At 42.4% G+C, this 25,978-nt stretch overlaps 1 protein-coding gene across 11 annotated transcripts in view; it reads left to right on the plus strand.

Annotated features, from left to right (window-relative positions):
• The window catches only part of SGSM2 (small G protein signaling modulator 2), a 348,102-nt gene that overhangs the window by 58,311 nt on the left and 263,813 nt on the right, over window positions 1-25,978 (plus strand). Inside the window, exon 1 of one of the 11 annotated variants that reach the window (XM_075594359.1) lies at window positions 980-1,411. The exons of the other annotated variants lie outside the window; for them this stretch is intronic. The gene's annotated coding sequence lies outside the window, so the exon portion shown is untranslated. Of the gene's footprint in view, window positions 1-979; window positions 1,412-25,978 lie in introns of those variants that run through there. 11 annotated transcript variants of the gene reach the window in all.

The following is a 25,978-nucleotide window of genomic DNA, read 5'->3' on the forward strand; positions in this document are numbered from 1 at the left end:
CTCAGTCACACGCACACTCTCAGTCACACGCACACTCTCAGTCACACGCGGAATTCACACTTAGTGCAAATAGCTAATACAGGGGATGTGTGCCGAGCACGCGCATTCTAAGTCAAATTTATTTGCGTTTTGTCATTGACATTGTATTTTGATTTTTAATTAAAACATCACCAACACCAACACAAATACAATTTCTGTGACAAAAGTCAAAGAAGTTTCACTTACTATGCGCGTGCACAGCACACACAGCTTTTTTTAATGTCCTGTACCTATTACATTCAGCTGTACCCATTGCTACTATATCTACCGGTGGCTGAAGTTTCAGCTAATTAAAGCAACGGAGATTGATGACCTATCTGGGAATGATCAATTGGTTTGGGGAGATTTATTACCACTTCTATTTTGGGTGTATATATAAGTATGTACAAATAGATCCATAAATACACACAATATCTTTGCATATAGTAAATTGTATGTGTTGCTTTACTTTCTTCAGTGGGATCACTTGCATGGAAGCTCCTCTATCTCTCCCTATCTCCATCTCTGTGCATATTGTAGAACATAAAGTGTACCTATTTTTATGTGCCTATATCTATATACACATATACTGTATCTATATACACATATACATGGTATATTAAATTGTTTCTATGCATCTATTGCACGTTTTTCCATGAGACAGTGCTAGCCTTTGTAGCTGTTTCCCCCTCTTACCTCCAGTGCCGGGGAGAGGGACGACTGCAGTGTATGGGAGCGGCAGAGCTCTGCAGCGTACCCGGCAAGTAGGGGGCCGCCACCTTGTAGTTCGTGCATGCGCAGTTGCAGCCGTGCGCATGCGCAGAGAGGAGAGTAGTTGCGGCGGCCATTTTAGGTTCGCACATGCGCATTGGAGTCTTTGTGCATGTGCAGTCCCCAGAGTTACGGCGGCCATCTTAGGAGAGGCTCTGCAAGGGACTACATGTCTCAGGAGCAAGAGGGACATGCAGGTAGAATGTTGACACATGCAGTTGCTGGCAGTTACTGTCAGTTGGAAGAAGGGGAGAACCATTGAGGTAGTGTCCAAGGAGCACTGCTCCCCTGGACTAGGACTAGGTTTGTCCCTTAGATCCCAGCTAGGTCCTAAATCCCCTTTTAGATTATGGCTGCTATATGGAAGACCCGAGAGAGGGACGTTACCCTTTAGTCTTATAGTGTCAGGTGTAGCATCAGCAAAGAGACGCCATGTGGTGAGTTGTGGTCTGGGATCAGACCACAGGCAACTCTAGAGATTAAGGGACACCCTACAGCTGGAGCTCACTCAAGAGGCGGATGCCTATGCGGACCAGAAAGAGAGGATTCAACCGACGTCGTGGGATCAGACAGATCCTTTTTGCTCATTCAGCAGTGTCTGGGTACAGGAGTGCCAAGGGAGGTAAAGTGCACCAACGGTCCACAGGGGTAGCGCTACTCCCTACACTTGGGTGGGACTGACTCTCATTGGGAGAGGACACCAGGGGTATTTGTGCCAAGCTCCCTATGTACTTTGGGGGACACCCACCCGGTGTGGTTATTATTGTTATTGTGCTGTTAAATATATGTGTTAGTAAAGATAAGTAGTCATACCAGTGTGTGTAACAAAAATAAATTTGGACGTTTAGGCGCAAAGGACTAAAAATAGGAAGTTAAAGACACCTAGAATATCATGTAACACTCTTAAAATGTTCAGTGTGTATGAGTAGTACTTAGCTCAAACTATAGAGTGTCTTTCAGAGATGCGTAGATATCCTCAGCAAACTTCAGTAAGTGGTTCACTGTATTGAGAAAGGGAATACAAAGAACAGCATAGCATAATACTGTTTAATGATTAAAAGATAAATAGAAAACTTGCGATTGTCAACTCACAAACCTTTCCTTAAAAAATAGGCGGTTGAATTTTAGCTTTCCAGCTTAAGCATAAGGAGGAATCCTCAGTCCAGGCACTGCAGTCTCCACAGCTTGCTCCGTCATGGCTGCTCCGCTCCCCTCAATCCGGGTCCCACCTTCCGCTAGCAAATCACTGTCGGTTGCGTTCACACTCTTGCCTGTGCTCTGGTTGTCTTTGTTCACTCTGTTCCATGATCGTGCTCTGCTCCATAGCCCGATACCACTTTCGGGTATAAAGCGTGTCATGACATCACACTGCACAACTACGGCGGCTCCACTGTGACACCCTACTCTTTTCGCGAATGTTCTTCGCTTTGTCAGGGGATAGTGTCGCCAGTCTAGTGGGGCTTCTTAAGTACCCACTAGCTGGCAGGCAGCGATTTGCATAATTGATGTTGACATTAATAAGATGACATGGACAAGTGCATGTAACACATACAGAGTGTGCATCCCAAATCAGATCTGCCCTATAGTGTAAGGAGGCTTGCTGCACAAATCCATAAATGGACTGGGAAAGAGGATAATTGCTATAAAGAGTAATAAATAATAGTGCCCAGGGTCATCTGTGGGAGAGAGGAAACCCACAAATGGCCTAGAATGAGACTGGTAATTACAATTAGATTGACATGGTAGAGTAATTTGGTGACTCGAGCGGTAGCCAATGACATCACTGGATCGCATCACTGAAAGTGACCAACCAGTGATCAATGGGGCAAACCGCAGGCACAGTATGAGCTATCAGTGCTCACAGAGTGATAAGGCAAGTGCCCCAATACATACAAATCAGTCCTACGCGTTTCGTAGATCAAGTCTACTTCATCAAGGAACGGTCGAATCCCAGTAGGGCTTTTCTTCAGGTGAGCGGTGCATTAGCCATTTGCGTGCACAACCCCTCCGGCACTGGGCGATCACATGACTGCTCCTTGGGAGCGATCATGTGATCGCTGCCTCCCTGATGACGGAAAAGGTGCGCAGACCACAATCTCCCTTAGAAAAACTAGCAAATAGACTATGACGTAGCTACTGCATCAATGGGCCAATGGCATGCCAGACCTCATAACGTAGTAGCTACGTCAAACAGCAAAGGGTTAAAAAAAAATTTTTCCGTACATTCACAAGAATTTGTAAAACATGATGAGCAATAGATCTGCATTTGGGAATATATATAATCTGCAGTGTGTCAAAACTGGTGTAATACTAATGCAAAAAAACATTTTTAGATTTAACAAAGTACTATTGCTTTCAGTGTTATTCTTCTCTTTATTAAATGGGGGGTGGGCGGTTTGCACCACATTTGTGTCAAAACCACTCTAAGAAATTAAAAGTGAGTGTACAAACCCCATCATCATAATGTAACTTTACCCTTTGGCAGCAAAGTACAATGAAACAGGATTGAACTTTTGTGGCAAGTAAATTGCTACAGTAAGTGCTGATATCATTTGTATCCAGTGAAGAGCCCGTGATTGGCTTTAGTAATGGCTGTAAAGATAATGTTGTTCCTTCTTTGTTCTGCTTGTTTCCATGTCAAGTCTAAGATCTGGGAGAATTATTTTCAATACAGAGAAAATGGTGGAAAAAAATAAGATGCAAAAATATGTATCTCAGTATGTTTATTTAGTCACGCCTCTTATTCATTTATTTCCGTACTATATAATTACCCTTTACAGCAAAGCAATCCGTTCTACTTAGAAAAATAAAAGTCTCCGTTCCTTTTACCATTGCCAAGTCTTTTTACTGCTATTTTTTTTTTTTTTTTTAGCAAACCCGCTGTTTTTCAATTCTGTAGTTGAATATTGGAGATATCAGCTGCTTAAAATGTGCCTCTAATGGAGGTTAAAATAGCTGCTGCCGTTTGCACTCATTAACACAACAGACTAGAGATGTGCAAAACGTTTGCAGGAGTTTGTGAACCACATGAAATTTGCCTTATTTGCAAAAATGTGCTGACTCAGAGTTTGCAAACGATTCCGCAAGCATAAGGTCGACGGGCATTACAATTTAGCCTAATTTTGCTCAGTTCTCTAAAATGACTAGATTTGCTTAATGCTGAGACGATAAATAGGACACACACTTGCTTAAAGAAGCATATGAGTAGCACCGTGGCTAATACTATACACGATACATAAAGCTTGGCCCCCTGCAGACGCACTTACCAGAACTCCCTCCTACTGTCTCTATACTTTCTCCCTACCCACCAATTAGATTGTAAGCTCATCGGAGCAGGGACTCCTCTTCCGAAATGTTACTTTTATGACTGAAGCACTTATTCCCATGATCTGTTCTTTGTATTATTTGTTATTTATATGATTGTCACGTGTATTACTACTGTGAAGCGCTATGTATATTAATGGTGCTATATAAATAAAGACATACATACATACACGCTATGTGCTTGTGAATTGGGAGTGAGTCCAGGATAGGAGTGTTATATATAGAGTACATTTTGATTTGATCACATTCATTGAAATATATATATATATATATATATATATATATATATATATATATATATATATATATATATATATATATATATATATCTCAAATGGAAATATTACTGTATGCTCATTTGCATGTCTTAGACAGGTTTGCAGCCATGCCTTTTACCATTATCACCCAGCACACAGTGCTTCAACTGCAGCAAGGGATTCTGGGAAATGATATGCAAATGAGCCCACAGTGCCACCTTCAAAACCATATAACATGGTCCCCTATAAGCTTATGCTTGCTGCATTCCACAGCTTTGGAGCACAGCCTGGGTTAAGATGCATAGCTAGTAAACCCACCCACAGACGGCCGTTTCGACATTAATGGGTTTCATCAGTGTGGGGTTGGATATACTGACTTTGCAAAATGAAACATGGGATATGATGAGACCAATTAAGGTTGAAACAGGTGTCCGTGGGTGGGAGTTTCTCATTATATTACAGAATACAGATCAAGTACAATTGTTTTTAGTTTTTATTAAATTGGTTCCACATTAAGTTACAATGTATTGATTGGTTGGCTATGTGCTGAATGTGGTGCTTACTGACTCTGCTGCCACCAGTGCTATCCCACCCATGGCATATCACCACCACCAGTAGCACCACCACCATTTTACTTTTTTATTTTTTATTATTTTGTGGTGGACAAAACAAGCCAGCACTCGTATAGCTTCGCCAGCTACAAATTTAAAATTTTAGGCTGCGCTTATAGTGCCGGCTGTGGCTACGGATGACGTCACCTGTCTCCGTAGCCCTTGCGAAAGCTGTAATTTGAGTTTTGGAGACGTCTCTTGCTACAAGGGGAGTGACGTCAGGCAAGGGGGAAGGCAGAGGGGCGGAGACAAGAGCAAAGGAGAAGGCTGAAATGGAGAGGAGTTGTAATTTCTGTTTGTATGTTGAATTTACTTAACTTTAAAATAATAAATTCTCCTGTAATTTTAAGTAAAAGTAGTTAATATTGTGTGTTTCACTTGACAGACACACAAACACAATCACACACACATAATCACACATCCCCATCTCCCTGCACTCACACACATACACATCCCCCCTATCCCTGCATCAGACGCTATCCGATTGGTTTATAGCTTGTCACATGGTGAGACCATCGTTGTAAAAATAAAATTCTACTGACTACAAAGATTTAGGTCGCTCCGTCGCGCCTACTATAAGCGCATGCGACGGATTCAATGCATTTGTTTTGACGCAACGTCGCCAGCACTATAAGCGCAGCCTTAGTTGGCACAGTTTTTGTCTTTTTCCATGTATATCCTAAGTTTTTAATCTGTAACGTAAGGGTAGGAAGGAGGGCCAAGGACATACAACTCTATTTTAATTTCCCTCTGTGAAAAACGTATACATGTACAGTACAGATTAGGAGATACATTCAGTGAGCAGAGTCTAACTGGGACAGCTGAGCTGCTGTTGCTGAGCTGCCTAAGGCTGCGCTTATAGTCCCGGCGACAGCGATACAACGTCGCGTCAGAACAAATGTATTGAATCCATTGTGTGCTCTTTTAGTAGGAGTGGCGCGATGTAGCGACGGCTTGGTCGCAATCACTGGAAGTAAATTCAATTTGATTTTTTCAGTGACCGCAGCATGACGTCAGCATCACCGGCGCGTCGCCATCGCAAGGACTATAAGCGCGGCCTAAGGCTGCATTTATAGTAGGCTCGCGGCACGTGCGTCGAAAACAAAATTCAGCGCCGCTATGAGGCCGCCCATAGTGTGTGCGAGTGATGAAGAGTGACCGCGTGGCAGATTTTTGAAAAGACAAATTATTTTTGTCTTTTCACGCGACGGCTGCGTCACGTGAGCAGTTCAGCAAATGAGGGCGAACCAGCCTCATGACGTCATGGCCACGCCTCCGCCACGCCTCCCTGTCACTTCAGATAACAGTGCAGGGATCGCTCGAGCGACAGGTGCACACAACGCCATGTGCTCCGTCACACGCGCCTACTATAAACGCAGCCTAGGCTGCGAATGCTGCCTATGGCATATTACCACCACCATTCATCAATACTTACTAGTGTAAACCACCATCATCATTAATCATCATGAGCAGAGTGCCAGTAGTTAACATATCAATGGCATCATTTCATATTCCAGTGATGAAGTGGCTCTATGAGCACTTGAGCAGCACAAAGCTGTGAATGACTACATCATTGAGATAGAACTCCAAGCACATTGAGGGTCATACAAGTTGCTGCTCAATCAGAGACATCTGATGGGGAACTGTGGGCTAATGAGGCCATTTGAGGAGGCAACAACTCTGGCCTACAGTGACAATTCTGGCATAAGCCAAGTCATCCCATTTCTATTCCTACTACTACTGGACAGGACACTTGTTCGTATGCAGCTTGAATGTGAGGCTAATTATAATGAAATATGGGAGGCTAATTGATGCTGTGTTTAACTTACAATGCGACTGGTGTCAGTGGTGCTGGTAGTGGACGCGATGCTGGTGATAGTCGTAGTGGTGTGGGCCTCCCAGGACTGCCTAATTGTAACCTGGTCACAGAAATGGTCCACCTGCCTCCTAGTCCTCTCCTCCTTCGCTACCCTCCTCCTTTCCTCCATAGTAAAATAAATAAATAAATAAAATAAACACTATGAACTAATATAGACACTGAGAGAAAATAAAATAATTACATGTATAAAAATCTGTAAAATTAAATCAACACAACTACATTAACAATGAAGAAAACTAAAACCCTAAGTATGTCTGTATGTCTGTGTGTCTTTATTTATTTAGCGCCATTAATGTACATTGCGCTTCACAGTAGTAATACACACGACAATCATATAAATAGCAAATAATATAAATAACACATAATGGGAAGAAGTGCTTCAGACATAAAAGTAACATTTAGGAAAAGGAGTCCCTGTCCCAAAGAGCTTACAATCTAATTGGTAGGTAGGTAGAACGTTCAGAGACTGTAGGAGGGCATTCTGGTATGTCTGCAAAGGGCCAAACTTTATGCATCAGGTGTATAGTATTAGCCACTGAGCTACTCATATGCTTCAATAAGCAGGTGTGTTTTAAGGTGGATCTTAAAGGTGGATTGATAGGGTGCTAGTCGGGTATTGAGGGGAAGGGCATTCCAGATGTGTGGGGCAGTCAGAGAGGTAGGTTTAAGGTGGGAGAGGGCTTTAGATACAAAGTGGGTAGAGAGAAAACATCCTTGAGCTGAACACAAGAGTCAGGATGGTGCATAGTGAGAAATTAGGTTGAATGGATGTCCCAAAAGGTCCAAAACGGAGCACAGCAGTAGCAAGGAGTGGGGCCACAAACCAGAAAAAGGAGTTAAAAAATTGTTTATTCCATAACAAGTGAGGGGTACAGGGTAACTCTGACGCGTTTCGGGAATAAGTCCCTTTGTCAAAGAGTTTTTTAATCTTTGACAAAGGGACTTGTTCCCAAAACGCGTCAGAGTTACCCTGTACCCTTCACTTGTTATGGAATAAACTATTTTTTAACCCCTTTTTCTGGTTTGTGGCCCCACTCCTTGCTACTGCTGTGCTCCGTTTTGGACCTTTTGGGACATCCATTCAACCTACCTTGCTGACGTGAGGCACGCATCACCCAGGGACAAACTGCTGTATTGTGAGTACTTACCTGTTCACTCCATATGATCATGTTAGTTTTGCAGGCTGTTTTATGGGGAGGGTAGGCATGTCCATTATGGTATATATATAGGTCTGTCACCACCCCATAGACACCTATGCATTGTTTTTTCTGACTGGAGTTTAAACAAACAGGTTTCAAGAAAGTCTCACATAGCTCTGATTATAGCTCATTCCCAATGGGTGATTCACAAGTGAACATTATTACACTGATGTTATGGTGTAATTGAGCCCTGATTCTGGGACTGGTTCCCTCAAACCTTTAGTGAGAAATTAGGGCTGAGATGTAGGGAGGGGCAGAAGAGTATAAAGCTTTAGTGAGGAGGAGACTTGAGCGTGAGATGCGGTATTTGATAGGAAACCAGGAAAGTGATTTCAGCAGGGGAGACACTGAGACAGATATAGGAAAGAGTAGAGTGATTCTGGCCGCAGCGTTTAGGATAGATTGTAGGGGAGGCAGGAAGGCCGGACAGCAGGGGGTTACAGTAATCGAGACGGGAGAGAATGAGGGCCTGTGTCAGAGTTTTTGCAGTCGACCAACAGAGGAAAGGGCGTATCTTTGTAATATTGCGGAGGAAAAAGCGACAGGTTTTAGATACGTTTTGAATGTGAGAGAGGAGTCGAGTGTGACCCCTAGGCAGCGTGCTTGTGCTACTGGGTGTATGACAGAACTTCCAACAGTAATTTGGAAGGAGGTAGTGGAGGGTGTGGATGAAATACTAGTTAAGAGTAAACTAACTAATATCAAACTATAAATAAATATAACTAACTATGAATGAATAGTTCATATTAAATGAATGAACCTCACTATATAACTATAACTAAAACTAACTATAACTTCTAACAAGAAACATCGAACTAAAAACTAAAATCAACTACAAAACATTTAAAACATTTTTTTTATATTTTTTTTATTTTTTCTCATTCACTTTCAGACAGTCACTATACACTCGCTAAGAATAATTAACCATCTATATGCTCACAAACACTACATTCATAATCAATACAATCACACTAACACTCAATGGGGTAGATCCACAGAGCTCTGTCAAGCAGAGTAACGTTCCATAAATAATGTAACGTTACCTAAATAGGTAACGGACGACTTTTGTTTTGGTTTTAACTGGTATCCCCAAAGCTAATGTTATGAAAAATAACGTCCGTTTGCAAAAGTAGCATTGCTGCGTTATCTGTAGTAGCGCGGATGCTCGTAGCGCATAGATGCGCTAACCAATACATTGCACATTGGGAACAAATTAACTTGCGTTCCAAGTAATGTACGTTCAAGCCTGCAAATGCCCATGCTCACGTTAAAATTGAAACAATAACCCTATAAACAAGGAATCTTTGAAGCCATTTTAGCCTGACTGTACAGGTGTCAAGATGTCACAGGGGGCAGCCACCTCTGCCGCTGCTGAATTAGCTGCATGGAGAATAAGGAGTGTGAAGTTTACTGATGGGGAATTAGAAATACACATCAATGGGGTGATTGATGGCCACTGCAAACTTTTAGACCAGCTGTGTAAACAAGCACAACTGAAGAAAACTGGATTTGGGGCAATATTCTAGCCATGATAAATGTCCCATGCCATATGGTCAGAAGCATTGAAATGCTAAAGAAGCGCTGGGTAGACAGTAAGTGGAGCTATGATGAGCGCTTGAAGAAAGTGATCTCTCCCTAGCAAGTGTTACATCTCCCATCCATGGTGGGCACTGTGGATCTTGAAAATGAGCCGCCTGATAAGTTTAAACTGACATCTTACAGTATATATCACTAAATGTAGATATGTGATATTCTACACTACCTTGTCTATCACACATTAAAGTCTTACAAGAAAGATCTCATATTATTAAAGTATACTACTTAAATATTATATACAGGGCCGACTTGCTGGTGGTGCAATCGGTGTCACTGCAGTGAGCCCGCGCTCTCCCCCTGACATTCAGTTTAATTGTTGTAGAGGAGAGCGCGGGCCTCTGCAACTCTCCTACTTTCTCTTTCGCGATGTCTTACTGCAGTGTCCCTCCTCATGGCGCCGCGACGGCAAATGGCGTTGCGTTGCCATAACAACAGGGCATCATATGACATCATGCAGCGTCACTTTGTTATGACGACGGGATGCCCTGTGGCGCCCGCGTTGCCATGACAACGTGACACCACATGCCGTCACAATATTACCAGACAGCACTGCATATTAAAGTCATTTAACAATAACTATAAAGTAATGAGTAGTATAATTTCTAACAATACTATACCTAAATTAAGTATTCTTTAATAGATGTCATAAAATCACTATTTTAACTATACTTACAGCATGGTACTAAATATTTAATTATATTTATACACTTAATCAAGGGATCTAAACACGTACAGAAATGTTCGATTCTTAACACACAATAGCAATAGTAATTTTTTTTATATGTACCCAAAGTCTGTAGTACTGACTGTATGTCTATTATTGACCCTTTCTGAAGGGCCATCAAGCAGAGGCTGAAACCTCCTTGGAGAGATCGCCTGTGCAGTTCATGAAGAGGACAGTGTAGTTCTCACCCTGATACCTGTACCAGCAGAGGAGTGCATTGCTCCATCATCCGCTCATATGGAATCTCCAGCTCCTTCCAGCAGTTCTAGGTACAGATGGAAGGAGAATAGCAGAAGGAGCTCTGAAAGAAGAGCTCCTTCTGCTATTCTCCTTCCATCTGTACCTAGATCTGCTGTACAGTATGATGCCATAATACATTATCAACAGCAGCTGATTCACACACACCGCTCAGGATACCATAACCTGACTGTGCAACTCTGCAATTTCAGAAACTCTGCAATTTTCACACCGCTCAGGATACCATAACCTGACTGTGCAACTCTGCAATTTCAGTGGTAACACTATCCATGTGAGCAACAGCCTAGTCCTACTGACACGTGGGCAGTGCAAAAAGCACTGGAGAGCTTTACGGCCGCAATCCACTGTGTCCATTCCAGCAGCATCCATTGCATCACTACCAACATCTCTGGTATCAGCAGGCCAGCAGCTGGGGAGATGCCAGGATGCAACAAGAGTCCTGACCAGCGCCGGCCGGACCCCCCCCCCCGCAGCTACCGGCAGCAGAGTCAGCGAGAGAGGCAGCAGCTGGTGAGCGGCAACCTGAGGACGAATGAGAGCTGCATGTAGGTGTGGAAAGAGCCGCATGCAGACCCCAGAACTAGACTGTGTGGCCTCTTTGGGGATGTGGGTTTTTATTGTCTGTATTTTTGTTTGTGTGTTGCCTGTCCACAAGCCAAACGCCGTGACCGATTGTGATTCTTTGTGCAACTTTCTGCCATCCTACTTGCAATTCATTTTTTGTTTTTTGAAGGGATAAAAAAAAAAAATCACAGTTCCTCTCATGGACTGGATTCTTGATACAAAACATTAAATGGATAATTTAGCAACATGTACTATATTTTCAGACAATTTGCTTTAACCGTTTCAAAGAAATTAAATATTTAAGATGAAAATAAATTGGTAACCATGATAACAAACAACACTGTACCACAACCGTTAGATTTACTTTGACATCTAGGTGGCAGTGATAATTATTCAATGTGCAATAGATTACTGATTGTTTTTCCACAGTATCTACCGTGCAAAAAAGTTGCATTTAAAAAAAGAAACACAAATGGCATTTTTAAAAATAGATTCACACATCTCTGTAAAAAAACAGAGGTTTTTAACAAAAAAAAATTAAAGATTAGAAAAAAAAGCAGCAAAGCAGAAATTCAAGTTATATTCAGTTAATGTTAAGCGCTTTTTTCGCAGTGGGACTCACGCGCTTCACAATTACAGTATAGTGCATTGTTCTATCTTTTTGGTGCCTGAGGCACAGGGAGATAAAAGTGACTTACCCAAGGTCACAAGGAGCTGGCACAGGGAATTCAAGCAAGTTCCCCTGATTCAAACTCAGTGTTGTTGTTTACAGTCAGTGTCTTTACACACTGAGTCACTCCTTCTCCATGTTATGATTTTATTTTTGCTTGTTTTGTTAACTGGGTAGGAACTCCTCCCTTGTCAACAAGGCCTGAGGGCTGAAACGCGTCAGAGGATCCATCAGCTGTACACTGTTGTCCAATAAAGTTCTTTAGTCTCGCTTCCTTGACGGCTGTGCTCCGCTTCAGCCTCCTGTGGGAAGAGTTCCTACCTTGTTTCCCTTCCGGATAGCACGCCGGGTGGTTGCTGGCTTCTTTGATGACATCACCGCCGGTCATGTGACCGCCCTACGCGACGGAACGGTTGCGAGAGGGTTGGCGGTGCAACCACCATCATTCGGATTACCAAGGCTCTGCATCTCAAACTACAGAACCGTGAGTTCCTTTGAAACACAACACGATGGGTGCTCATAGCTGAGCCAGTTGCTGAGAGAGACCACACATATAGTTAATAGTAGTTTTCCGTGATTTGCCTCATGAAATGTGATTATCTACGTGCATCAACCACTACTTTTGTTTCTGAATCACCTGATGGGTTAACCCTGTTTACCTGATTATACATTGTTTTGTTAACTGAGCCGGTCTTTGAGTTACAATTTTTGGTTGTAACCCCCCAACTCAGACAAAAATATGCAAATGTACTGTATGCTTGACGGCCTACTCCTAAACCTTACCCTAACAGCCAACATCTGTCTTCTATGTCGTTTTGGACATGGGAGATGAGGCAGAGTAACATAGGGGGTCAGATAGACATGAAAGACGACAGAGTGACATGGGGGTGGGAGTGACAACATGGTGGAGGGAGGAGATAGTAACATTGGAAAGCAGAGTGTGACATTGGGGATAGAGAGCTGGGGAGAATCTCTGGTCAAAGGCAGCAACGCACCCGGACCCTCAGTACCAGGAAGGGAGGGCAGAGGGAGATGAGTGAATGTTCCCGGTGAGCCATACTGACCCTGGCATTGTGCCCCCAAACATTCCCCTATGCCCTCCAGGAATTGCCCCTGCCCCCCCCGAGTAGCACCAAACTTTATGCTCCCACTTGAGTAATTTTGTCAACTCAAATCAGTTTGATATATGTGATATCAATAACTAGATACAATGTACACATGGCAGAGATAATCAAATGTGTGAGAGACTGCGAAACATGACATCACAATATGGCGAATAGTAGGACTACAACACCTAGCCAAATATTACGCACTTCTGGTAACTTTTATGGCTTTCTTTTATTCCTAAAGAATAATTTACTCTTCGTGATCATGACCTCTCAGGTGTCAAAATTAACATTGATGAAGACATTCATATTGAAACATACTGTTTATTTGACTGAATAAACCATATGGCACGGAGTAGACATCTGTAGGAGCTGTTAACATCTATTCTTCTTCTGGCACTGATTCAAGTCCTATTTTATTTATAGAACTAATGTGACTTGTTAGGGTGACCGTTATTGCAGCTTTATGAGCACCAAGAGGGGGAGGAGAATGTCACCAGTAGTGACCCACTGGTCCTTTAGTTACCAACAATTATTGAAATATAAGAAAGATACACAGAATTAACAGCAAGAGTTTTTTGAGAACTGCTTTTTCAGAAGAGAAGCAAAATTAAGTCATGTGATAAAGCAAAATGTTCATGCAATTATTCATATTTTAATGACTTGCCAGTGCTTCTTGGATATGCTTGAGCCAAATTGTGGCTTAGTTTTCACATTACTTATTAAAGTACTGCAGAAGCAGGGCAGCCATGAGCCACATTCAGATGATCCAACAGAGCTAAGTTTTGGTATATTGTCAATTGCGTATCCTCTATTATGCTTTGTGCAGTGGGTATCAGAAAACACACTGGGGGTCATTTATTAAACTGTGATAGTGACTGTAGACACCATAATCTTTACTGGGACATCACAGCTATAAAAACAAACATAGGAAACCTCCAGGTGTTTTAGAAAGAGTACGTTGTGCATTCTGTCTCCCGCCTCTTCTTTCATGTACCCCCACCATCCTTCCCCCCTCTCCAGCTTCTTTTTTCATTTACCCCCACCAACACCACCCCCCTCCCACCTCTTCTTTCATGTACCCCCACCAGCTTTCCCATCTCCCGCCTCTTCTTTTCTGTACCCCCACCATCCCCCCTCTACTTTTCTGTACCCCCACCATACCTCCCCCACCTCACCCTCTTCTTTTTTGTACCCCACATCCCTCCCCCCTCAAATTTAGAGAGATTCAATAAAAATGTAAGTGAAAAAATAAACTGGGATAGTGCCAAAGTTAATAGGAGTTTCTGTGAAATAGTGCCCCGATCGGTATTATCACAGTTTACTATATAACCCCCACTGAGTTGTACCCACTGTACCTGTTCTTTTTATTTTATGCATGCTGCGGTGTGGGTGGTAAAAAGCTCATTAATTATGTTTCTTGACACATATTGTTGAGCCAGGAGTCTTATGCAAGTTCTGATATGGTGGAGCAGCTATAATGCTAAAAAAAAGTTGTACTGAAATGACCCCAAAATAGGGTTGTAGAATGATCTGTATTTTGTTATAGGTGTATCACTTAACTCCTAACATATACATTTCCCAAATTCCAAGCCAACACAAAGAAAAATGTGGATATTGTTACATTAAATTTCAGTGTTCAGTGTACTTATGGGCATGTCAGTGTGGTCAAGGTGCATGGCTGCATTGGCAAGGGGCCCTGACATTGGGGTTGGTCCTGTGATGTCGCAGTCACTCATTCAAGGGATGATCCTGTGTTGTCAAGAAACTCCCTTCTTCAAGATAAATACAAGTGGCAGCAGATTGGGTTAGCGTGTACAAAATAGGGTGGCTGCTTGCTGTCCAGTATAAATGAATGGGGAATTTATGTATCAAAGTCTCATAGTTGCCAAAAGAGTCACTTTTTAAAATGTTATTTAAATTAACTTTTTAAAGAAAAAAGGAGAGATACTGTAATTGTCCCTTTAGGCTTCCAAACATGCTGATTTGTTGTAGCTTTTGAGACCTTTTAGCGGACCAACTTAACAGTTCTTCATAGATGAAATAGGTGTACACTTGTATAAGAAACCTATGACATTTTGAAAGCTCTGAAAACTTGAATTTCATCTATGAAGAATTTAAATGTTGGTCTGATAAAAAGGTATCATAAGCTACAACAAATCTTTATTTTTTTTTCGAGAAAGGCCTGTGATAGGGGAGTTTAATTCTTAAGATTAATGTGCAATTGGCAAATATATTTACTGGGCCATTATTGCATGCTCTTCTTAGAAGAATCCTGTGTAGTATATTATCTTCATTAACCATAACACATTGGGGAGTAAACATTGGTGTAATATGGATCTTAATAGATTTCCCTTTTCTTAAACATATTTTCATGCTATTACCGTAAATAAAAATACCACTTGTTGCGCATTTGCATGTCTCAGAGAGGTCTGCAACTCTGTCTTTTCCTCCTCCTTCTCATCTCTCAGCTCTGCTCCAGACCCTGACTGCCTGGTCAGAAACTACAACTTTGCCCTATCCTCCTCTCTTGATCTACATGCCCCGCTTTATCTCTGCCGTTCTCACCCTTCTTACCCCAGACCTTGGTTAAATTCCCACATGTGCATATTGCGCTTCTGCACTCGTTCCTCTGAACGCCTCTGGAGGAAATCTCACACTTTTGCAGACTTCCTTCACTACAAAATAATGCTATCCTGTTTCAACTCTGCCCTCTCTCAGGCTAAACAAACCTTCTTTTCTTCACTAATCAACATGCATAAGTCTAACCCACGCCGACTCTTTTCGGTATTTGACTGCCTACTCAAACCACCCTCTGCTGCCTGTTCTTCGTCCTTCATCTAACCTCAAGACTTTGCTGACTATTTCAAGGAAAAGGTGGAAAGCGTACTTCAGGACATCCCCTCTGTATCCTCCTCCCATCCTACACCTCTTCCTAACTCTTCTCCAGCCGCCCTTGTCCTTTTGCCTTTAAACTCCTTGAACGTCTTGTATTCTCTCGCTTGCTCCATTTTCTCACCACCTATTCTCTCCTAGACCCTCTACAATCTGCCATCCGTATGCTCACTCCACTGAAACAGCCCTCACTAAAATAACTAATGACCTCCATGCTGCCAAAGACAAAGATCATTACACTCTGCTTATATTACTCGACCACTCTCCAGCATTTCATACTGTGGACCACCCTCTTCTTCAAATTCTTCATACGCTTGTATCTCCTCTTACCTCTCCCGTTGTACTTTCAGTGTCTCGTTTGCTAACACCTTCTCCTCTATCGATCTCTCTGTGGGGAAACTCCTGGGACCTCTTCTCTTTTCACACACTCTCAGATTCAAATATCACATCTATGGTGATGATACACACATTTACTTTTCAACCCCTGACCTTGCAGCTGCTGTACAAACCAAAGTTTCTGAATGTCTCTCCGCTATTTCATCCTGGATCACCCTCCGTCGACTTAAACTTAACATGTCAAAAACGGAGCTCCTCATATTTCCTCCCAAACCTGGTCCTCCTACCTCCTTCCACATTACTGTTGGAAGTACTCTCATACACCCAGTAGTACAAGCACGCTGCCTAGGGATCACACTCGACTACTCTCCCACATTCAAAAGGTAGCTAAAACCTGTCGTTTTTTCCTCCTCAATATTACAAAGATACGCCCTTTCCTCTGGTACTCGACTGCTAAAACTCTGACACAGGCCCTCATTCTCTTACGTCTCGATTACTGTAACGTCCTGCTGTCCGGCCTTCCTGCCTCTCACCTGCCAGAATCACTCTACTCTTTCCTAAATCTGTCTCCTTGTCTCCCCTGTTTAAATCCCACTCGTGGCTTCCTAACAAATTCCGTATTACACACTCAATCCTCGTCTCACTTTTAAAGCTTTATACTATTCTGCTTCTCCTTACATCACAGCCCTAATTTCTCTCTGTACACCATCCTGACTCTTGCGTTCTGCTCAAGGATGTTTTCTCGCTACCCATTTTGTATCTAAAGCCCTCTCCCACCTTAAACCATTCTCACTGACAGCCCTACACCTCTGGAATGCCCTTCCCCTCAATATCCGACTAGCACCCTCTCTATCCACCTTTAAGACCCACCTTAAGACACACTTGCTTAATGAAGCATACGAGTAGCTCCATGGCTGATACTTTACACCTCATACATTAGCCTTGGCCTCTTGCAGATGCACTTACCAGAACGCCCTCCTACTGTCTCTGTACGTTCTTTCTACCTACCAATTAGATTGTAAGCTCTTCAGAGCACGTAAAATATAAACAAATTAGGATGCGCTAACCAAACAATCAAACAAGGTCTAAACTACATACTGTATACAAATTTAAATCTTATGTGCTGCATGAAAAAAGAACTGTTACCAGTTCCAACGATGATGTCTTCAGGAAAAAATTCAGTGCACATGCAAGTGTCTGTGTTCTGGTACTTAAATGTATCTTTGCTCCTTCTTGCCTCTCCTCCTCAGCAATAAACAGGAAAGCAGAGCTCCTTCTTAAAATGTCACTTTATCAGGGTATTACTCACAAGTATACAGAGTATACATGGGTAAAATAGAGAACCAGTTCATTCAGAGGAAAGAAGGAGCAAAGATACCTTTAAGTGCCTGAACACAGGCACTTGCATGTGCACTGAATTTCTTCAGAGCAGTGACTCCTTTTCCTAAATGTTACATTTATGTCTGAAGCACTTCTTCCCATTATGTGTTATTTGTATTACTTGTTATTTATATGATTGTCACGTGTATTACTGCTGTGAAGCACTATGTACATTAATGGTGCTTGTAGGCGGACGCTCACAGAGGTATGCAAGGGAGACTTGTTATGGTGAAATTAAATAAGGCTTTTATTGCGCCTGTTTCCTTAACATCAGGAAACCATCCAAACAAGGGGAAAACAAAGATTCTATTCACTTGGGAGTATTTCTAGGGAAAACTATGCAGTCCACAATTACCTTTAGATAAGCATGTCTCCCAGCCCCCAAACATATATCATGAAATGAGCAGATATAAAAAGTCGTATAAAGGAAAGTCTTATCTGTTCCTTGTAGTTGGAGGGAAAGTCTTCTCTGTTCCTGGGTTGCTACCTTTTCCTCAGGTTTGTCAGCATTCAGGTTTAGAAGTTTCCCCTGTGTCTTGCAAGCAGCTCTGCTACAGTATTTCTTCTGGCAGGCTCAAGACATCTGTCCCCATGGTCAGTCTCACAAGTTGTGAGACTCAGGCACAATCTCCCTTCCAGTCTCAAAGGGAGTTTTTTCTAAGGAACCTAATCAGCCAGGTGGTGTTTGGTTAATTGACTACCAGCAGTTAACCGCCACACTGCTGAATTAGAGGCACATTTCCTGAACAGGGATAACTCCCCTGTTACAGTGTATATAAATAAAGACATACATACTTGCTTAGCAAAGAGTGCTTCCACTACAGCCAGGGATTCTGGGTAATGACATGCAAATGAGCTCAGTGTGTCACTCTTTACTTCTCATCCATTTTAACATTGACCCGCATGAGCTTATGCCTGCCGCATTAAACAGCTTTTCAGCACAGCCTGGGTTTAAAGAAGTGCATAGTGGTTCTTACAGACAGCTGTATTGCAATAGTACACCTTCATCATCATAGTACATCTCCCAAAGCACATTAATAAAGCATCATTGTTTCTGTTTTTGAAAGAAAAGTGGAGATAAAATGGTTACATAATTTAGCTAGGTCGTTGAAACGACTGGAAAAGTCTAAAATGCATGTGCCAATAATTAGATTGTATGCCCTGTGGAGATTTGCATTTCTGCCATGTGCAGTGCTAGGAAAACTGTCAATATATATAAAAAAAAATAAGAGCAATTTAAAGGCTTTAAAATCCCTATCATTTGCTAAGTGCACCATTAAAACTATTTTGCTGAATTCCTCTTAAAGTAGGCAAAAATATTTCTGTAGGCGTTCAGCTAAAAATACTGTGTGTATCTCTTAACTACAGACCAGGTGGCAGATCTGGTTCCAAGGGTTCTTACTGGTTGGAATCAATTTGAGCATTCTATTTTGCTTCTAGGAACAATCCATGCCCATAATACACTAAGAACTATCATAGCCGAGTACATCGTATTAAAATGAGCTTCCTGGCTTGTCTTTTATTTCCCAGTTGGTTTAACTCAATTCCATGAAAACTGCGCAATTGGGTATAATTTTGATTCGATTAGAGTCCCACATAGCAACAGAGTTTTGAGTTGCATACGATACAATAAACTCGGCTATGGAACAGCTCTTTCTTGTGAAAAATGTCTTGCATATTTTAAGATATTAAAATTATGTATTACTAATGCTTCAACATGATCTGCAGCAGAGTGCAGTGGGGTGAGAGAAAATAATACACATAACAGACAGATTAATGTAATCCTCCTTTCTCTACTCCAAAGGGTGTCACATCAGATTGTTCCCTAGTTTAGATGCTCCGTCTCTCAGGCCAAGTTGGTGATGCTGGGTTGGTGTAGGCTGGACCTGTAGGAACATAGCAATAGAAATGGGCGCCAAGAACTTTGGGGAATCATCCTCTAGAACAGGCCTGCACAAGTCCAGTCCTCGAGGGCCGCAAACAGGCCAGGTTTTAAGGATCTCTGTACTTCAGCACAGCTGGCTCAATTAGTGGCTAGGTATGACTGAGCCACTAATTGAATCAGCTGTGCTGAAGTAGGGAAATCCTGAAAACCTGGCCGGTTTGCGACCCTCGAGGAATGGAGTTGTGCAGGCCTGTTCTAGAACAAGGATAGCCAACTCTAGTTCTCAAGGGCTACCAACAGGTCATGTTTCCAGGATATCCCTGCTTCAGCACAGGTGTGTCTGTCTTTGACTGAGCCATCTGTGCTGAAGCAGGGATATCCTGAAAAGCTGACCGGTTGGTAGTCCTTGAGGACTAGAGTTGGCTACCCCTGTTCTAGCCAGACTAGCTACTGTACTTATCTTGATACCAGTAGAAAACGTTGCGGAGTTAGGAACCCTATGAGTAATATACTTCATACCTACTCTCTATACATTAATTTCCTGATCCACTCTACAGGTGCTTATTGAAGAAAAGGGGCACGTTACTAAACTCCAAAATAATAAAAGGTGAAATGACACGACTAGCTGGAAACTAGCAACACACCAACCTATTTACCGGACATACATGAGAACGTCACTTACCACTCTGAAGAACTGCTTCTAGAATCAGGACGTGGCCACCATTTATACCAACATGAAATGGGAGGGTTGGAATCTGGTTATCCTACACAATTTAACCCCTTCTATCAATTAACCTTTTTAATCAATTAGTAACCAACCAAGAGGGGGCTACATTAACATCAGTTTATGTATCATAGCACAATAAGTCAGGAGGTCTCTGCTCCAAGGAGCTTACAATCTTAGAACATTGATTTGAAAGCCTACCTGAAAAAAGCTCAAGAGTTGTCAAGTAGAATAAGCCCCTTGCTGCTAGATGCGTGGAGGTACTCTCAGTCACTCGTGTGTAGGAATGCCCTAAGGCGAACCTACCACGCAACGAAAAAAACCCAGAGATGCACACAGCACACCGAGGGTTAATAAAGAAATACGCAACACCGTGCGTGTTCAGAGGTATTGTGTACAATAAAACTATACCGCCGAAAGGTAATTATTTAAATAATCACCTTTTGGCGGTATAGTTTTATTGAAGGGTGTATCCCTGGAGGGGACGTGCAGACAGTGCACTGCATTGAGGTGCATATAGAAAAAAGATGCGACGGTGGCTGGATCAGATGCAATAAAGGGACAGGGGGGGGGGCATACCACTGAACACGCACGGTGTTGCGTATTTCTTTATTAACCCCCGGTGTGCTGTGTGCATCTCTGTGATTATACGTGAGTTATAGAATTATTTTTACACTCATTCTTCCCCTAAAGAGAGCACAATTGAATACTTTTTACAATAAAGCACTGGGATGCAAAATAAAGGAATTTTGTAAAAAAAAGTAAAATAAAAAGGCAGACTGAATTTGCATTGTTAGTGTCTGATTAAGAAATGGTAGACAGATGAAGCTCTCTCCTGCTCTCTCCTGCTTCCTGCATTTAAGACATACTGTAGGAAGTCAGCTGACTAGATAACAACAAAACTGGGTTCATCCATGGACAACGCTTTCAGATTTTTTCACCCCTGTGATTTCCTTCGCTGAATTACTCCTAACACTGCAGGTTGCCTCACTCGTTGTTGTAGTCATGGTTTTCATTCCGATAAAGAAAATACAACGAAATTGGCACTAAGTCCCTTATTTGATATGCTGTGAAGTCAAAGCTACATGACAAGGAAGCCTCTGAGCTCAATTCATCAATACATGGGTTTTTTATTTATGAATCAACTCTGTACTATGAGAAAATACTTGTAGAATTTTTTTTAAACAACTCTGATTTACATTTTTAATGTATTATGTAACAAGCATGTTTTGTTTCTATAGCAACCATTTATAAAGTCACATCCCCTTCCTCTTCTGAAACAGGCTCTGGCACACCCCTTTTTGAGCCCTGCCCTCTCTCTAGCACCAATTGTAACTAGTGACTGCCTGGTCACGTGATCCTCCCCACAGAACTTTGGCCACATTAATATGCAAATGCATTCCACTGACTGCAGAATACTCCTCTGCAGCCATTTAGTGAACCCCCGAGTCGAATCTTCGCCGATCGATCACAGGAGAACGGATCGATCGGCAACTTGGCTAATTACTTATCATTGTGTGAATTGTATTGATGTACATATTAAAGGGGGGGGGGGGGGGGAATAGCAGCATGGACTGCTGCTTTAAGACACATATAAATTAGAGGTTGCAATTGAAGAGTGTCACGGAGATATAAGCAAGAGTGCTGTCAGCTGCTAATACAGATTCTAATTCATTCTTTCACTGCCAGCTGGGCCAGCAACGTATTGCAGTGCAACGGTTGATGGACAAATTAAACATGTCACATCTATCCATGTCTGGAGTGCTGTTGTTGTTTTTCCAGTATACAAAGTGTTTTGTACTTTTCAGGTTGGATATAAGCAGAGTGGGAGGTTGGACCTGCATTTGTCTATTTGAGATATCTGAGACTAGCAAAAAAGACAACATCTACACCAGACGGGTATAAATTGCTGTGTACCTCCTCATACTTTGGTGTTCTGTTGCTTCTGCTTCTAAAAAAATGTTCAGTTGTGTGATACAATTGTGTGTCTTTTTCACAGAAGCATAGGTAGAGGAGTACAGTCTTTTGTTGTTTCTTATATGCTCTATTTACACTCTGTGTAACCCTGGCACAAGGTATGCCAAACAGGTATCGTAATGGGATATGCACAAACCTTCATTTTTTCATCTTTTTTTAGTATAAAAAAAATGTTCCATGCCTGAGGCAGTGGAAACCTCTCATCAGAATGTTTAACACGTTTCTTATGCTTGATGCACCTAATTAGTGAGGCACTAAGAGCCCTACTAAGCAGTGCAGGTCCATAAGGCTTGGCAAACATGACCCCTTACAGCCTATTCAAGTAAATGAATTAGGAAGTAGCCCTTCTTATCCAATATAGCCATACATTCCCATGTTACAGTAAATAGACCCCTTAATCTCAGTAGCCTCTTATACAGTAGATTGTGGCCATATTTAAGTGGTGTTATGGCAAATGACTCTTCGCTTGGAGCCTAAGGAAGGGACATGGCCCCTGAAACGCTGCAATTTTTGTGCTAGAGAGCAGTGGATGTCTAGATTAGGTCTAAGCCCTCTTTTTGATTTTTGTAAAAATTATCCCAAAAAACGGATTCTGCAATAAATATGAGTTGATTCCAGCTTCACTGTTACTGTAAGGCTTTGTCCCCGCTGGAGCTGAGCACCAGGTGTCCTTTAAATTTTTGCGAGAGGGGAGGGGGGGGGGGGGGGGAGCGGGGGACGCTGCAGGGGAATCTGAGCGCGCAAGAAAGTTGAACAAATGTGTTTACCTAAGGGCCGAGCGCTGGTGAGCGTGTGTACCCGAGCATACGCGGGCGCGCATCGCGTGAGCAAGGACTTGCATATATATATGTATATATATATGGAAGTCACCTCGCCGAGCACCGCCCGCTCAGCAAGCTCAGCACTAGCGGGGACACAGCCTTAGTCTTCCATTCATCTTTTTACTTTTCCATATATACGAGTGCCAATCCAAACCATTGTTCATGTTTTCTTTGAATGCCTATTGGTGCAGGCAGTGGAGGCACCGGTGCATAAAAAAAATATATACTAACGGTTAGTGCAAGTTATTTTTCTTTTTTTCTTTCTTAAACATATAGACATATAAGATAACAATAAGTCTTGTAGTTCACGAACTTACCCCCCCCCCCCCGCACCCCTGGATGCAGGTTAAAATGTGGGCTATCTTTCCATTGACCAACAGTGGTGCCATGGAGAATATTGGTCATTAAAATCATGGCAGAGGCAAGCTTTTTCACTGCACTCTCTTCATATTCACAGTCCAATTTTGCCACTTTTCCCTTGCACTAGCCTGCCCAGATTAAACCAAAGTGATTTTTGTAGTGACTTGTGGTTGAAGGTTGGGAGTTCCGATGTATATAGATGTACCCATGTACTCGACTATAGGGGAAGAATCTATATTTGTATTTATTGATAGTTGGCAGAGTTTATATGGTGACTTATTACTTCAGGCTTCCCAGGGGTAAAGTTCTTGACCTCATTACAGAAATACATATATTTTGAAGTTAGTAATCTATGGGAAATCATTTGGAAGTTCCAGCCTTAATTTCCAAGATCTGTCTCGCACATTAAACTTTTTAACTCTTTATTCCCAGTTCACTATGTCCTGTGTTTTGATGTTGTGAGTTTTTGTTGTTGTTGTTGCAGTCAGTACTAGCAAGGCTCGTTTTCAGTTTGTTCCTGTGTGTGGAAGAATATGTTTATATGAAAACTTGTTTTTTAACCTTCTGAGTTGCTCTGATGCAGTGTATGAGCAGACTGATAAGCTGGATCATCTTCTTTTTTTTTTTTACGAAGCCAGAAAGGTTTTCCAATTGTTCCAGTTTTCCGCTAAGGCAATGAAGGGGTTATGGCACAGTAGCTTACTTATTGGGGGCAGAGGGGGTGAGGACAGAGAGGATGGGGGGAGGGAGGAGTGGATTGGGGGAGAGAGAAGATGGCAGGGGAGGGGGTGAGGGAGGAGAGGATGGGGGGAGAAGGAGAATAGAGGACGTGGGGAGGGAGGAAAGTAAAAAAAGGGGGGGGACGAAGTTCGTGATTTAATTTGTTTTCTAAATATTTTTTTATGTGTCCCGGTTTTTACATTTCAAAATCTGGTCACCCTACTCCCCGGTCCCACACTCTGATGCGGAAGTTGGGTCAGAACCTCCGGGCAGGCCCAACTTCCGGCGCCAACCAGTAGTGGGGAGGGAGGCCCAGTACCGACCGACGGGGGAGAACTGGGGCCATGCAGGAATCGAGACCTGGTAGCCAGATATTATCCAGCCGGTCCCAACGTCCAGTGCAGGCTGCCGGGCCCCCCGCAGCTGTTGGGTCCACTCCTCCCCTGTCGGCAGCCCTGCCTGCAGTAATCTAACTTAATTCCTAGCCAGATCATCTGGCCAAACACAAGCATTTACATAATAAAACAAATATAACTATATATATATATAAAAGCAAAAGACACAGCGCACCACTTATCACTGCCGTGTTGTTCAATGGTGATTTGCATAGTAATTAATAATAACCCACCTCAGTGTCTGCAAGTACAGTAACTACCATCTCTACCCCTTACCAAAACATTACCACTCTGGCAATACAGTATTTGTCCCAATTTTAGTGCTTAGCAAAGACTGTCATTATGGTTTCTCTCCTCTGTCAGCTTCATCAGCTGCTGAAGTGGTTGATGCTCAAATTAATGAAACACTGAGCAGCATCGATACTTAATATTATCAGACATTACCCACATGATCATTAACATTTATGTCCATTGTTTTCAATGGCTAGGGAGATTGGTAAATAATACATTTCAACATCAGCTACAGTGTATGTACACAAACCTCACCTGCTGAGAAGGAAGAAGCAGAGACCAGAGCAGCCTCTTCTCCCCTTAATAAGCAGACAGGCACAGAGTATGGAGAAGCACAATTTATTTAGGCAACTTTGGACCAGGCAGATCTTCTGGGAGTGTTGTCTGCTTCTTCCTCCTTCAGCAGACAGGAACTCACCAAGTCTGCTGGAACCTCCTCTCCATCAGCAGATGTCCAAAGTACAGAGATGCCAACAGGACAGACGTTCTTCACAGAGCAGCCCTAACAAAGCATCACTGCCCCAGTCCTGCCCTTACCCCATCATTGGGGAGAAATACAAAGGAAACACCCTTCCAGGTGGCAAGGGGTGTGTGTCAAGCACGCATGTTGTAAATGAAACTTCTTTGCGTTTTGTAACTCTCAAAAGTCTCAAAAATCTTTCATTCAGTCCAAATCATAAAAGTCAAAATACTATATTAGTGACAAAACGCAAAGCAGTTTCTCTTACAACGCGCGTGCTCAGCACACACCCCTTTTTTGCATTGTATTTCAAATGTCCGTGTAAGAAAAATAAAAAACAGAGAAGCCCAAAGCTACATCCAATATAACAAAAATACACAGTGAAATACCTATATAGCTCTTGAAAAAGGGTAATTTAGTCGAACCCTTTGGCCAAAGCATTTTAAGCCTGCAAGCCACATCAAGGCATGACCAAATATTGCAGGTCCTAACACTAACTGATTACAATTCTTATTTACCTCTATAATTAGAGGAAGAATGATCGCATTGGATCTGTCCCAACCAGCTGCATGAAAAAGACCTGCTTACTTGGAAAGTGGGGAGGGGCGAGCTTAAACCCTGGTGGGGAGGAGCCACTAAGAAAGAAAAATACACATACACATATGCGGCTGTTATCATTTTCATGTTAGGATTGTATATCATAAAGTAGACTATCACCAAATAGCACTGCATATTAATGTAGCGTCATATTTGCCCC

The sequence above is a fragment of the Ascaphus truei genome, chromosome 3, assembly GCF_040206685.1.
Source record: "Ascaphus truei isolate aAscTru1 chromosome 3, aAscTru1.hap1, whole genome shotgun sequence".
Lineage (NCBI taxonomy): Eukaryota > Metazoa > Chordata > Amphibia > Anura > Ascaphidae > Ascaphus > Ascaphus truei.